At 47.1% G+C, this 16,527-nt stretch overlaps 1 long non-coding RNA gene and 2 pseudogenes across 2 annotated transcripts in view; 1 reads left to right on the plus strand and 2 right to left on the minus strand.

Moving 5' to 3' along the window:
* The window catches only part of LOC134909040 (uncharacterized), a 261,137-nt gene that overhangs the window by 115,626 nt on the left and 128,984 nt on the right, over positions 1–16,527 (plus strand). The window lies entirely within an intron of this gene.
* LOC134912203 (5S ribosomal RNA) lies at positions 12,195–12,312 on the minus strand (annotated as a pseudogene).
* LOC134911957 (5S ribosomal RNA) lies at positions 12,395–12,512 on the minus strand (annotated as a pseudogene).

Genomic DNA, 16,527 nt, shown 5'->3' on the forward strand with positions numbered 1-16,527 from the left:
CTGCTGCTGCGATCAACAGTCCACGCCTATTGGGGAGTGTATTTTAGCTTAGCAGGGCTGCGATCGCTTGTGCAGCCCTGCTAAGCTAAAAAAATTTCAAGCAAAACAAGAGTAGGCCTGGACATACTTACCCTGTGCGATGGATCCAGCGAAGATGGGGCCGGCTTTGACGTCACTCCTCCGCCCTCCGTTGTCCTGCACACGCCTGCGTTTCACTCACCACTCCCCGAAAACGCTCTCCAACAGTCCGGTTACACCCATCCATGCCTTCTTGCTATCAATCTTTTTAGCGGTCGCTGCTGCGACTGCTCCCGTCAGAAGCCGCAACGTAACCGCCGGGCAACGTCGCGCCCACGCCCTGCGCCCGCCGCACATGCGCATTCTGCACCCGTTCGCACAGCAACGAAAAACCGCTGCGTGCGAATGGGTCGGAATGACCCCCATTGTTTGCAGCCTTATTCTTACACTGCAATGTAGCATTTAACTAGAAAACGCTCCTTTAAACTGCAAGGAGAAACTGTAATAAGTTGCAATTTTGCAAAACAGGTGCAAGTCTGGCATATGTCCCTTGAGTTTTAAGTCACCATATGCAATAGAATAACAACTGAGGCAAACGTGCCTGAATCGTACCTTAATCTTGGTGTAATGTAACCTGCCTTCCAGATATCACTAATGTAAAATATACACATCGCCTGAGGTAATAGCTACTTGAAAATTTGCCAGAAATGCACCAGAATAACTCATTATACAAAAGACAGGCTTCAGGGCAGCGAGACTGATTAAATCATTTGCTGGTTGCTATTACAGTACCTTTTAAAAATCAACTTTTGTTTATTTGTTTTTTAAATAAAGTTATTTTTTTTTAAATAATGCAAAATGTGAGTAAACACAATGACAGTTACTTAAATCAAAATGTAATAAATAAAAATATTAAAATCTTCAGATATCAGACAAGAAAATAATTTTTGGAATGCTACTCAACATCTGTGCCTCTCCCCATTCCTCTCTGCTGGTCTCCATCAGCTATCTCCATCCTGGCGGTCTGGATGCTGGCGGTCACATGACTGTCAGCGGCATCTTGACTTTGAAGATCCCGACATCGTAAGGGGTAAGTATTATTACCTTCCCCTGTCCCCTACCGTAACCCTCGGGGGGTGGTGGCTGTAGTTAACCCTCCGGTGTTGGCTACGGCTAACCCTTCGGGGATGGTGGCTATGGCTACCCCCCTCCCCTTGCGCCTTACCCTAATGCCTAACCCTCCACCCCCCCAATCCCGTGCTCTAACCCTAAACCCCGACTCTCACCCTCGAGATGTCGGCAGTTGGTGATCTGGTCTCATACCCCCCAACTTTCGTATTCATCAGGTGCAACCGTGGCTGGAATAGGGCAGAGCCTCGAGAGAAGGGGCAAAGCCTCAGGAAAAGGGGGTGGTGCATCACGTTACAATCCCTGTTTTTGATATTTTGGGGGCGTGCCCAGCGCTCCCCGAGCAGCTGGGCAGCCCCTTCCTCTCCTCTCCTCCCCGCACTGTTCAGATGCCATGCGCATGTGCACGCCATCTAATCAGTGATCACCGGCTGCTTTGCAAGGTAGAGCAGTGGTGATCACTGGTTCTCCCAACCCCCCCCCCCCCCCACCTGCCCGCGGGACACTGTGACCTGCGGGTGGTACAGCGGGACAGTGTCCGCATAACAGGACTGTCCCGTTGGAATCGGGACAGTTGGGAGGTATGCGGTCTTCTCCTGGCATCAGTCACATGACCACTGGGTTGCTGAATGTATCCCCTACTGTAGCTCCCTGTGCACATAATGTTGTCTATCAGAAAACATCCTATGTACAGCTTGCAGCCACGGGAGAATTACTTTGGTACCTTCTAGATTGCTATCTATTACATTACACGACTATTAGTCCAAAGTCACAGGAAATAATAATAATTTTATATAGAGCTCTTTCTCCAATAGGACTCAACTTTTCCTCAAGGCACTTCCCCCTTAATCTCTCTGCATTTTAAATCTTCCCTGCTTGTAGTGAAACATGGTTATACCCAGCTGCAAATTTGGAGCTTTTCTTTTTTCTTTTCTTAGCTGCCAATTCTAAATCTGTCCCATACGGTACACACTGGCCGATATATATCGGCTGTTCTCTTGAACGGCCGATATATCGTGGGTCTGTCGGTCAGTGTGTACGAGCGATATGTCTGTGAACTCCGTTATTCACAGACATATCGCGTCTGCCCTGCTGCAAGGCCGATGGCCAATATATTGTTAGATATATTGGCACGTCGGTGTGTGTGTGTACGGGCAGTCAGCCGACCACCCGTAAACAAGTTGCAGCAGCCGGCGGTGACTGACAGCTGAACTGGGCGGGTGTGTGTAAATGCCCACCCAGTTCATGACGTCAGTCCCCGACGGATTGGGCAGTGTGTATGCACAGCACACTGCCCGATTCGGCTTTATGGTGCCCATACACTTGTGAGATAATCGGTGCTAACCATCGATTTCGACCTCATCTGTGAAAGAAATCGAAGGATTGTATGCACATTTTAGGTAACTTGATGCAATGCGCGGGCACGCCGCTCGAATGTCGCGTCTCAAGATAGTGTGCTACACTTAATATTTCTTGCATCGCAGTACGATCGCATGTGGTTTTTAAACCACATGTGATATATCGCACTGCGATGTGCGTTGGGCACCCGTCGGGAGCGACCAGAGGCCGCTCCCAGTCGGCGGTGACGTGCTGATCACGTGATTACCATGCGATCTATCGCATGATCTAACGCAACTATCTATCCTACCCCACAGGCTCACTGCCTAGGTGTCATCCTTGACTCTGATCTGTCCTTTGTTCCCCACATTCAATCTGTCTCAAGATCATGTTACATGCATCTAAAAAACATATCCAAAATATGACAATACCTTACACACAGGGCCAGCTCCAGGCATGTTCCAATAGAGCGGCCGAATAGGGCGCCGGACGTTATGGGCGCCGCTAGCTCTGGCCGCCATATTGGAGCCTGGAGCCGTCCCTACAGCTACAGCCCAGCAGTGTCCGTCGTGCACTAAATGCAAAGGCCGGCGACACCCCCCTCCCCCGCTAACCAGCGCCGGCCCGTGAGCCAACCAGAGCTCGTGGTCCGGCAGCTGAGGCTGATTGGCTGCCGGACCGCGAGCTTTGATTGGCTTGCGGACCGGCGCCTAGGATGAGAGTTCGGCGGCGGCAGCTGCAGCAGGTAATCATTACCGCGTTTGACATATTCATATGCTATAGAAGGTAGAGGAGGCTGGCAGCGGGCAACAGCCCTCACTCAGCCCGCTGCAGAGATGGGGAGCTGCCCGGTCAGTCAGGGGGCGAGGGCCCACGGGGCCCCTCCGGGCTCTCCTCAGGTGCAATGGGGCTGCCCGCCCTGAACAACGAGAGTGGCTCCTGGATTAATACTATTATTACTAGTATATACCCCCCTCACCCTTCCCTATTACCATTATTACCCAGTCACACAGGGGTGGTAGTATTAGTGCTGTTTCCTCACCCATCATTATTACTATTATCCAGTATTATTACTATTATTATTACCCCACCATCCATCTGCCCTTCTTATTATTATTTCAGCATCTTAGTAGCAGTAGTATTATTACTCAGCCATCTTATTAATATTGTTATTACTGTTACCCCACCATCCATCTGCCCCTATTATCCTCATTATGCCCTCATCCATCATCCTTATTATAAAATGCACCCATCTGCCCCTCAGCTCTATTATTATTATTATTATTATTATTATTATAATAGCCAGGACCACTGTGCCCCAAAACTCTCTATCATTTGTATGCTCATGATCTATCTGCCTCCTATTAGTATTGACCCCACCATCCATCAATTTATTATTATAGTGAGCACCTATCTACCCCCTTATTATTTGCATTAGACCCACTCATTTATTTGCCCCTCACTAATTTTTTTTTAATTGTTAATATATTGACTTATTGCATTATTATATTAGTGTCACTGTTTTATAGCGGGGTGCACACCTGTGTTATCGGGGTACAGCCCTGAAGATGTAATTCTACATTCTTCTCTGCTCTTCTCCATCTTTATTTTATGAGTTGAAGACATGGTTATTCAGTTTTATTCATTGCATAAAACAGTTTTTTTGAATGCAGATTTTTGTTTCTTTTTATTTATTGTGGCTTTGTTTAAAGAATATATGTGTGTGTCTTACATGGATGGGACGGAGTGTCCAGGTAGCTGCCCTGAGGTGAGAGAGGGCCACGGTGTCTGTGTGGTTGGAGCACTAGGTTACCCTATTAATAATAATTATGATAATAGTAATAATGCGGTTGCACCGTTATGCTGTACCATTCATCGGTGTGTGTTAGTGGCTGTCAGCAGCGATCTGTCACACAGTGCCTTGTTACGTGGATATACTGTATGACTATGTATTAAGAAATAAAAATGATGTGTATATTGCCTGGGAGCTGGTTGGGGGGGTGGGGGGTGACATTGGCAGTGTCACCGGCAGCATTTCAGCTCGCAGTGCACAGAAGTTGGTGACACTATTTCCAGATCTGTAAAAATTATTATTTTTTATTTATTTTATCTATAAATACATGCTAAACAATTAGTTTGGTATTAAACGTATTGCGTCCTAATCCCACGGTCGAGCAAAGAAAAATATTTTAAGGAAATGTATAAACTATAGTTTTAAGTATTAATAAATGTGCCATAGAGCATTACAAATCAGTCTGTACGTAGCTGTATTCCTCTGTGTTTAAAGCCCAGATTTCCACACCCTGGTACTCCTTATTTTACATATTTATTTCTGTGCTCTGGGTTTAGCATACTTTTTAAAGGGACACGGAGTCCAGTGGCGGATTTAGGGGGGGGCACCAAGGCACGTGCCCCCCCTGTCATTTTTAGTTGATTTGTGTATTTTTATTTTATGCGCACGCCGCAGCCCGCAGCCCTCGCGGTGGCTTGGGGGCGAGGGGCTGCGGGGCGCCACTGATTTAGTGCAGTCAGACTGACATGCGGACGAGCGTCCGCATGTCAGTCTGCAGTCTCGTTTCCTCCCCTGCTGTTAGGAGGGACACGGAGGGCACAGTGCACGCCTCCCTGTGTCCCTCCTGGGTCTCCGGCGGCCGCGGGTCTCATAAAGGAAGTGCCGTTCGTGAGCACTTCCTTTATTAGAGTGACCCGCGGACGCCGGAGACACAGGAGGGACACAGGGAGGCGTGCACTGTGCCCTCCGTGTCCCTCCTAACAGCAGGGGAGCGGGGGGAGCAGCGGCGGCGGCGGCGGAGGAAGCGGGGGGGAGACGCACTGAGGGGGCATATCTGGCACTGGGGGGGAATATCTGGCACTGGGGGCATATTTGGCAGGGAGGGGGGGGAGAATATCTGGCACTGGGGACATATATGGCACTGGGGGGAATATCTGTCACTGGGGGCATATATGGCACTGGGGGGGGGAATATCTGGCACTGGGGGCATATGTGGCACTGGGGGGGGGGATATCTGGCACTGGGGGCATATGTGGCACTGGGGGGGGGATATCTGGCCCTGGGGCATATGTGGCACTGGGGGGGGGGGAAATATCTGGCACTGGGGGCATATGTGGCACTGGGGGGGAGAAATATCTGGCACTGGGGGCATATGTGGCACTGGGGGGGAATATCTGGCACTGGGGCATATGTGGCACTGGGGGCATATATAGCACTGGGGGGGATATCTGGCACTGGGGGCATATGTGGCACTGTCGGGGAATATCTGGCACTGGGGGCATATGTGGCACTGGGGGGGTATATGTGTACCTGGCACATGGGGGGGGCTATATTTGGCACTGGGGGCATGTGAGTACCTGGCACCGTGGGGGAATATCTGGCACTGGGGACATATGTGGCACTGGGAGCACAGCCCTAGCAACAAGGACTACCTCCTAGCAACGAGCATGACACCCAGTGCATGAAACCCCTGGCAATGAGCAATGACACCCAGTGCATGAAACCCCTGGCAACGAGCATGACACTCAGTGCATGAAACCCCTGGCAACGAGCATGACACCCTGAGCATGAAAACCCCTGGCACCGTGCATGGAACCAAGAGCATGAAACCCCTGGCAACGAGCATGACACCCAGTGCATGAAACCCCTGACAACGAGCAGGTATTTGAAAAGTAATTAGAAGCCTTACTGTAGGACTTAATGTGTAATGGCATTACGGTGTGTGGCATAATGTATCACGGACATTGCGGTGTGTGTCATAATGTGTCACAGGCATTACGGTGTATGGTATACTATATCGCTGGCATTGTGATATGTGGTATAATGTCTCAGGGTCATTGCAGTGTGTGGCATAATGTATCACGGACATTGCGGTGTGTGTCATAATGTGTCAGGCATTACGGTGTGTGGTATACTATATCACGGGCATTGTGGTATGTGGTATAATGTCTCAGGGTCATTGCAGTGTGGCATAATATATAACGGGCATTGCGGTGTGTGGCATAGGGTATAACGGGCATTGCGGTATGTGTCACAGGCATTACGGTGTATGGTATACTATATCACGGGCATTGTGGTATAATGTCTCAAGGTCATTGCAGTGTGTGGCATAATGTGTCACAGACATTGTATGTGCTATAATGTATCAGGGGCAGTGCAGTGTGTAGCATAATGTATAACGGGCATTGCAATTCCTGTCATAATGTGTCACAGGCATTATAGTGTGTGGCATAATGTGTCGGGGGCATTACCGTGTGTGGCATAATGTGTCGGGGGCATTACGGTGTGTGCATACTGTGTCATGTGCATTATTGTGTGTGGCATAATGTCTAAGGGCCATTGCAGTATGTGGCATAATGTATACTGGGCATTACTATAAGGAGGAAAAATGACAAATAATGTAAGGGGCATGAATCAGGATTATTTTTCTTTCCTGTGGTGGCCAACGTCTGGGCGTGCAGGTTGCAAAACTGGGGTATAAGGTAGTCTTTTCCTGCAATACCACGCCCATTCAAACGAAGCCACGCCCATTCCAATGAAGCCACGCCCCTTATGGTGCCCCCCCTGTAATTTTTTTCTGGATCCGCCCCTGACGGAGTCTATGTTTACACTGCTGTTTATTCCAATACACAGGGCGTTTCAGAAAGCAGCTGTAACGGTCCAGTATAAGTCCAGGAACGTATTCAATAAATACCATTACACATGTGAATTCAGGAGCTGTTAACCCTATACTGGCCTATAATATCTAGAGTGACTGGTATTCAAGAATAGCCTGACACAGTGAGGCATAACTTTCATCCAAAGTGGGGCTTATCTAGTCTAAAATATATATATATATATATATATATATATATAGAGAGAGAGAGAGAGAGAGAGAGAGAGAGGGGGGGTGAAAAATATATTTATTTATAGTTTGATGATATGAAGTTATGAGGCCACGCCCACTTTACCAGAGGTCACGCCCACTTTTCCGGGGGGGGGGGGGGTGCTTTTACATTTTCTCGCTCGGGATGCTAGTAGGCATGGAGCCGGCACTGCTTACACAAGACACTGCTGAAACTCTAGTCAATGCTCTCATTATCTCCCGCATTGATTATTGCAATAGTCTCCTAACTGGTCTTCCCAAAACGAGACTCTCACTACTACAATCCATTCTGAATGCAGCGGCGAGGCTAATCTTCCTCGCTAGACATTCGTCTGCAGATCCGCTCTGCCAGTCCCTCCATTGGTTACCTGTACTCTACCGTATTCAATATAAAATACTGTTACTCACACACAAGGCCATTACCCAAACTACACCAACGTACATCTCTTCACTTATCTCAAAATATCTCCCAACCCGACCTCTTCGCTCTTCACAAGACCTGCGTCTCTCATCCACACTCATTACTTGCTCCCATGCACGATTACAGGACTTTCTTCAGGCTGCACCCACTCTGTGGAATGCCCTACCACGCACAATAAGACTCTCCTCTAGTCTCCAAACCTTCAAGCGTTCCCTGAAAACTCACCTCTTTAGGCAAGTTTATCAAATTCCAGAACCGCCCACATAACTTTCATAAACCTTCCTATCAAATTCCATCCAGTCTGCACAGTCCACACATATCCTCACATGTCTTCTCATTCTTCACTTTCCCTTCCTCTCGCCCCTGGTTCATCATTGCTGTGTGACCATATCATACAGCCCACCAAGAACCTTTGCAATCTGGTGGACAACTATGCAATAGATAGCACCTTTCCTTGTGTATACATGCCTATTTCCCTATAGAGTGTAAGCTTGCGAGCCGGGCCTTCCTACCTCTATGACTGTTTGTTATTAGTATTACCCAGTTTGTTGTATCATTGTTATTTCCAATTGTAAAGCGCAATGGAATTTGCTGCGCTATATAAGAAACTGTTAATAAATAAATAAAAAATGATCGCATGGTAATCACTTTGCCAGTTCAGGTGCGATTTCATCGCACCTGAACTGCCGGTGTGATGCCCCGTGATGTTGTGTCGCGGGGCATCGCACAAGTGTATGGGTACCATTAGATATATCTGTAGGTGTGGACCCAGCATTATTTACCACTTCCACCATGTTTCGGTGCTCAGTTATTCATTTATGTATTTATTTATTTTAAACAAATGTTTCTGTCAATCCCTTAACCTGTACAAGCTGTAAGAATGGAGCACCTATTCCTACTTTAGTGGCATTTATGGCTTTGATCATACTTGCCCACTCTCCTGGAATTTCCGGGGAAACCCCCCCCCCCCCCCCCCCCACACACACACACTTTGGAGGTGTCCCCCCCCCCCCCCCCCCCCTTTCCCACACACACACTTTGGAGGTGGGCAAATCCCCACATCCTGGCGATTTTTATGATGCGATCTGCTATGAATTGCATCATTATGATCTCACCCTAGTGACCTAATGGTAGAAATCATGCGATTTGCCTTGCAACGCCCTCCTGGTCCTTTGAGATTGTTAAAGTAAGTGGTGGTTCCAGATGTGGGGCTGCAGCACAGTCCAAAATCCAAATAGAGGAGCCACATCCCCTATTTGAAATTGCGACTGACTGCAGCCCCACATCTGCAGCCCCACATCTAGTTAAAGTCATGACTTCGATGCTTGTGCTGGATATAAAAGCTAAGAGAAAACATAAAGTGCTGAATCTAGCCCTGATAATGCAGTGCCTGATCTGAGGGCAGCTGCATATGTATGGTTGCATGCACACTCTCCACCAGGCCTGGTGATTGACCTATACTGTAGGTATTATAGAGAATCAACATTGAGGCTGACACTTACTGAGCTCTTGCCCACAATGCAACATTTTCAGCATCCTCACCTGCATCTCTGCAATCTGACTTCTGTTTCCTGATCTTGCCTCTGCTTTGCCTTTTAGTTTAGGATCGCCATGGCCGTTATTCAACTTTCCAGCCAATGGAATCCCTTCTGCATACAGGAGCTTATTTAGGGCCTGATCTAGAGGCGGACGCTGTGGTGACACTGAATATGCATAGTGGCAATTTAGCGCCGCAGCAGGTGGGCGCCTTATCACTGTATGAAGAAAAAAACATTTTTATCTTCTTTTTAACTTTTTTGTGACAGCCCAAATGTAGACTTTCAGTTGCCCATGTGCAAGCTGAATCAGTGGTAAGATAATTTTCCTGTAGCTGTCAGAGAGGCATGCAGTTAGCCATACAGAAGCCTGGCCCCGGAACACTGACTGCCGGCATCCCAAAGGTAAGTATCGGGGTTACTGTTAGGGTTAGGGCCCCGGGGGGGTGGTGGGGTTAGGATAAGGCTCTAGAGAGGAGGGGGGGTTTAGCAGTAGCTGCCGTCCCCGACTCTTAGTCCTAGCCCCCAGCCCCTGTGCCTTAGCCCTAGCCACCACCACAAGTGGGTTAGGGGAGGGGCCAGAGGAGGGGAAAAATAATTACCCCGTCCCCTGCCGGCATTCTCATGGTCGGGATGCCGGTGTAGGTCATGTAGCCTGTATTACAGCCTCCAGAGATCCCTGACAGATTTATACTAGAGAAAAAGGCTATGGGGCGGGATGTAATGGAGTCCGAGATTGCCGGAGTTGCAGGAAAACACCGATCTCAGACTTTTTTTAAAGGGGCAGTCACTTACAAGGCAAAACCATGCATTGTAAGTGATTGCTCCTTTAAAAAAACGTCCAAGATCAGGTGGCATTACACACCTCTGGCGATCTCAGACTCCATTACATCACACTTGTGGTGCTTGGGAGATTGACCAATCGAGGACTTTGAAAAACTTTGAATGAAGACAGACCAGGGACGTGGCCAAACACTTTTATAGTTAGCCGCATACAGTGACTTTCCAGCCCGTTCCTAGGCTTCATATAGAGTTAGACATAAGTTATTTTTTAAAACCCACCTTTCCATACTGCGTATGCGCACCAGTGATGCATATAGTGCATCTCTCTGCGGATTCATCTTAGGGGGCGATTCATTTGTCACTAGGGGGCACAAAACTCAGCAATTCAATTGTTGCTCCATGTAGACGCCCACTAGCCGCAGGGGTGACATCTCTTCTTGCTGCCTCCTGGCACTTTCGGCATCCAAATGGGAGCAGAACTTTAGAAAGGTTTAGCCATTTTATGTGGCTAAACCCTGTCTGTTTGGGTGCTACATTTGCGATATGCATGGGTGCCCAAAAACAATTAAATCCTGACTGTAAATATCCCGTTTAGATGGGAAAAATAGACGTCCAAAAACAATTGAATCGCCCCCTTAGACTCCACACACTTAGGGGCCTCATCAATTCCACTTTATGTGTGGTCTCGATTTGTGGCTGCACAATTCACCCAGAATTATGGTAGAACTACATCTTTGTGATGTGCTGCCTTTACAGGTGTTCTGGCGCAGTTCCATCTCCGGCAGCCTTAGCTGTGCGCATTATAATGTAAATAAATAGTAGTTATATGTTGAGCCAAAAAAAGGCAATCGCGCACCCTAGACAGCACATGCCTGTAGGTGATGTTGTGTAGAGTCCTTCAAACTGACGCACATTGCCTGAGTTACCTCTTTTGTAGCAACAAAATAAACACATGAAACTGATTATATAGCAAATAATAATATTGTTATTCTTCTGTACATATATATTTATATATGTTTGTTGTGTAATGTTTGTTGTAAATATATTTACACATTACGCTTAGTAAATATTGGTAAATGTATTTACACATTACACTTACACAACATTATTACACATAAGCACCTAATGTCACTTCTCATAATAGAGCCACAGGGGACACATAATTTATTAAAATAATCCCAGATTTCTGTTATAGAAATGAGCGGGTTCGGTTCTCAGAGAACCGAACCCTACCGGACTTTGCCTTCCGAGTTTGGTTCCGTGCCCGGCTCGGGTTTTCGCGCATGACTCGGAAACCCGAACGCGGCAAAATGTCATGATCCCGCTGTCGGATTCTCGCGGGATTTGGATTCCATATAAGGAGCCGCGCGTCGCGGCCATTTTCACTCCAGTTTCGGAGAGTGTATTGAGAGGATGTGTCCTCAGTGTTCAGTGTCTGTGTGGGGGCGGGAAAGTGGGGTGGCGAGCCTTGTACTGTGTTGTGCTGCTCAGTCCAGTCCAGTGTAGTCACAGTGTTGTTGTCCTCTGCTGCCATATATCCAGTGTAGCTGTATAAAGTGGTGCTGTGTTGTGCTGTCCAGTCCAGTGTAGTCAGTGTATTGTGCTGCATCAGTCCAGCCAGTCACAGTGTTGGTGTCAGTGAGAAGGATGGTTCCCGTATAGTACCGGAACCAAGAGAAAAAAGAAAGACTATATGTCTCTTCTGGGGCACACTTGTATTGATGAAAAAAGATTTGTTATCAAATTTAAAATATAACTTTTATTATTAGTCCTCCTAAAATAAGTGCTCAAAGGCAACAAAGAAAGAGAAAAGCGAAAAAATATATATAATAATATAGAAATATATACACCAATGTCAATATAACAAAACAATTACTGGCGTAGTAGCTCAATGAGCAAAAATATATATCCGATGTTACAAATACATTTATTTTTCCTATTATAGTGGCATATGCGCTATGATAGAAAATATCTCTGGAAGAAAAAGAAAAAAATGAAAAAATTGTATGCCGGGCTCTAAATGATTCGATGATAAAATACTAATTATGAAGGATGTACCCTAATGCTTGGTTCCAGGTCCTGTGTAACTGAAAATACCTGCAGTACCAGGTATTCTCTGGTGGTCTCCCACCCAGGTACTGACCTGGCCCACAGTGCTTGGCTTCCAAGATCAGACGAGGTTGGGCATACTCAGTGTGGTTTGACCGCAGGTAAATAGGTCACACCTCTTGACACCGAGAACCATATGTAGTCCGATCAAAAATGTCTGTGGGTTTTATTGGTTTGGATAAAACTACCTGCAGTACCTGGTATTCTCTGGTGGTCTCCCACCCAGGTACTGGCCTGGCCCACAGTGCTTGGTTTCCAAAATCAGATGAGATTGGGCATAATCAGTGTGGTTTGACCGCAGGTAAGTATATCACATCTGATAATACTGGGGACCATGTGTCATCTAATCTGGAATGCCTATGAGAACCGAAAAAATTCATCAACAGATACTGAGTACATTGACAAATAGTAATGCAAATACTTGGGTGAAAAACACAGTGCTATGATAAGAGTTGAAAGAGCGAATCAGGTCTATGTTTTGAAAACACTTCTGCTTTTTCATCATCTGCCCAAGCTTCGAATGAGGAAATGAGAGGGTGTTAAGAATATATTTTCTTGGCTATTATTTGGATTCATTAAGTGATCCTGTGCAGACTCAATCAACCGTTCTTTGACAGTGTTGGTGTCCTCTGCTGCCATATATCCAGTGTAGCTGTATAAAGTGGTGCTGTGTTGTGCTGTCCAGTCCAGTGTAGTCAGTGTATTGTGCTCCATCAGTCACAGTGTTGGTGTCCTCTGCTGCCATATATCCAGTGTAGCTGTATAAAGTGGTGCTGTGTTGTGCTGTTCAGTCCAGTGTAGTCAGTGTATTGTGCTGCATCAGTCCAGCCAGTCACAGTGTTGGTGTCCTCTATTGCCATATATCCAGTGTAGCTGTATAAAGTGGTGTTGTGTTGTGCTGCATCAGACCTGTGGTAGTGTCCTGTCTCATCAGTCATTCCAGTGATGAGGCAGTCACAGTGGTATACGCTGCTGCTATATGTCCACTGCTGCCGTATAATAATAATAATAACAACAACAACAAGTCCCTTACAGTGTTGCTGTGTTTGTGCTGCATCAGACCAGTGGCAGTGTCCTGTCTCATCAGTCATTCCAGTGACGAGGCAGTCACAGTGGTATACGCTGCTGCTATGTGTCCACTGCTGCCATATAATAATAATAACAACCACAAGTCCCTTACAGTGTTGTTGTGTTGTGCTGCATCAGACCAGTGGTAGTGTCCTGTTCATCAGTCATTCCAGTGACGATATACGATGCTGCTATATGTCCACTGCTGCCGTACAGTTACAGAACTTGAACTGATCACTGACTAAACATAAGTCTCACTCTCGCCTGCCTAAGACTAAGGTGTCCTCTAAACGGGCCGCTACTTCCTCACAATCCACCGCTGTCCCGGACACTTCCTCTGAGGAGGATGGTGCATATACTGACCCCACAGACAATGACTCTGATGCTTCTGATGGGGAAGGGAAGTCACTGGTGGATGTCCCTGATTTGATTGAGGCTATCAGGCTCATCCTTCAGGTCTCTGATGAACCTGAGCTCGAGGCTGACTCTAAAAATCCGGACAGATTTAAATGTAAGAAGGTGGTTAAACAAGTTTTATCTTATTCTCAACACCTGGTTGACATACGTCAGGAATCCTGGGAAAATCCAGGTACAAAATTTACACCGCATAAGAGACTGTTGGCTCGCTATCCTCTCTCTGCGGAGATATGTAAAAATTGGGAAACGCCTCCTCCGGTGGATTCTCATGTGGCTCGCATGGTAGTTTCCTCAGCTCTGCCAGTAACTACCGTCACCTCTCTGAAGGAACCGACGGATAGACGTGTGGAGGGTTGTTTGAAAGCGATTTACACCCTAATGGGGGCTGTATATAGACCAACCATTGCAGCAACATGGGCTGCTGAAGCTTGGGCTCAGGAGCTGGAGGCGAAGCTACCTTCCGACGCTTCTGATTATGCCAGACAATGTCTCTCATTACTGATAATACATAAATAATAAATACATAAATACATAAATAATAAACCTGCATGTATGTAAATTCTTAGTAGTGGAAATATCGGTCCTGCGTTCATCATTAGTAACATGTTCTACGTGACCTTTCAGCTACTCAGTAAATCTGTCGCAGATGAGTGGTGTTTGTAACACGAAAGGTCGCAGGTTTGCAAACCCAACACCCAATACACGCCCACGTATGCGGAAATTGTGTATGCTTCTGAAAGTCACACCCAGTGCATTCCCCTTAATCATTGTTCTGTGACGATGCCATTGTGAATGCGTTGGTGATTGCATTTTACTGCTTTCATCATCGCTAGCAGCAGTTTACGAGCGCACATTGGGATATATTTACTAATATTCGTGTTTTAGCCATTTTTAAGGGTGTTTGATCTCGAATGGTATCGGGTGCATTTTAAAGCAACTTTTTGAATCCTGATACGGTCATTTACTAAGCTGCCGAGTTTTCCTCATTCGTCTTTTCCGATGTCGATGTGATTCGTAATGTCAGGCAGTGTTTTACGGGAGTGATGAGTAAAACACTGCCTGACAAAACACAAGGAATCCCGGCCGGATCTGTGAGATCCGTGCAGGGCTTCATTGTGTACCTTAAAAACAGTGTTTAAAGAGTTAAAAAACATAAAAAAAATTGCGTGGGGTCGAGGTACCCTGGAGGAGTGGGGACCCCTTAAATCAAGGGGTCCCGCCCCTCCAGCCACCCAAGGGCCAGGGGTGGAGCCCGAGGCTGTCCCCGCCATCCAAGGGCTGCAGATGGGGGGCTGATAGCCATAGTGTAAAAAAAAAGAATATTGTTTTTTGTAGCAGTACTACAAGTCCCAGCAAGCCTCCCCCGCAAGCTGGTACTTGGAGAACCACAAGGAACTTTGCAGTCTGCAGTTGACCGCGAGTAACCTCAACCGCTGACCGCAAAGTTCCCACCATTGGATACAATGGAGCGCCTATGCGCTACATTGTATCTTCAGTGCGCAGCCTGACAGCTCAGGAGCGCACAGCCAATTAGGAGAGTGCCATGATGTGGCGCTCCCTGATTGGCTGAAGGGACCCTCTTTGACAGGAGTCACGGGGGGTCCCGGCAGTCGGGGAAAGGGGTCCCATGTGTAAACATGGGACCCCTTTCAGTGTGTGGATCGGATTTTTCGGTTTGTTTTTTTGCCAAAGACGTGGAGTACAAAGAGGACGGAGCTACACTGGATTGTGTGAGTATAATTTTATTTACAGGTACCCCATGGATTCTACGTGGAGAAGTGGACCGAGCCTCGTGTGAACATAGGTAAGTATGTGTGTATGTAGGTGTGCATGTATGTAATAAAGTTTTACTGTCACGGTGTGTGTGTTCTGTTTTTTGGGGGGGTATTTTTTTTGTAGTAGAACTACAGGTACCAGCAGGCCCGTTTCCCCCCCACATGCTGGTACTTGTGGTTCTCCAAGTACCAGCTTGCGGGGAAGGCTTGCTGGGACTTGTAGTACTGCTACAAAAAACAATATTCTTTTTTTTTACACTATAGCTATCAGCCCCCCATCCACAGCCCTTGGATGGGGGGGACAGCCTCGGGCTTCACCCCTGGCCCTTGGGTGGCTGGAGGGGGGGGGACCCCTTGATTTAAGGGGTCCCCACTCCTCCAGGGTACCCCGGCCAGCGGTGACTAGTTGGGGATTTAATGCCAGGGCCGCAGGGACCTATATAAAAGTGTCCCCCGGCTGTGGCATTATCTCTCTGACTAGTGGAGCCCGGTGCTGGTGTGAAAAATACAGGGGACCCCTACGTCTTTTGTCCCCCGTATTTTTTACACCAGGACCAGGCGCAGAGCCCGGTGCTGGTTGTTTAAATATGGGGGAACCCCTGTCAATCCCCCCCCCCGTATTTTTACAACCAGGGCCGGCTCAAAGAGCCCGGGGCTGGTTATGCTTAGGAGGGGGGACCCCACGCAATTTTTTTTCCAGTTTTTACAGTAAACAGACCCTTTCCCATAGATAACCATGCACAGATCTCACTGATCCATGCATGATTATCCAAACTCGCCTTGAAAAAGCAGGTCTATTTTTTTGCTGCTTTTTTTAACGAATCGCAAAAAATACACCCGCACTTGAGCATTCAGAGACTAACACCCAAATACGAATGAATAGTGAATACCCGTGTTGTATGAAATAACAGCCGCGTTTGACCGATGGTCTATTCATTCGTATTTCTGAACTTTGCCGTTGAAACCATTACGAATAGACCAAACTCTGCCGGGATTTGTGCTTAGTGAATTCCCGTGTTGGGGTTAGAAAAAAAAAACACAAATCGGACAAACTCGGA

Source organism: Pseudophryne corroboree, chromosome 4 (genome assembly GCF_028390025.1).
Source record: "Pseudophryne corroboree isolate aPseCor3 chromosome 4, aPseCor3.hap2, whole genome shotgun sequence".
Lineage (NCBI taxonomy): Eukaryota > Metazoa > Chordata > Amphibia > Anura > Myobatrachidae > Pseudophryne > Pseudophryne corroboree.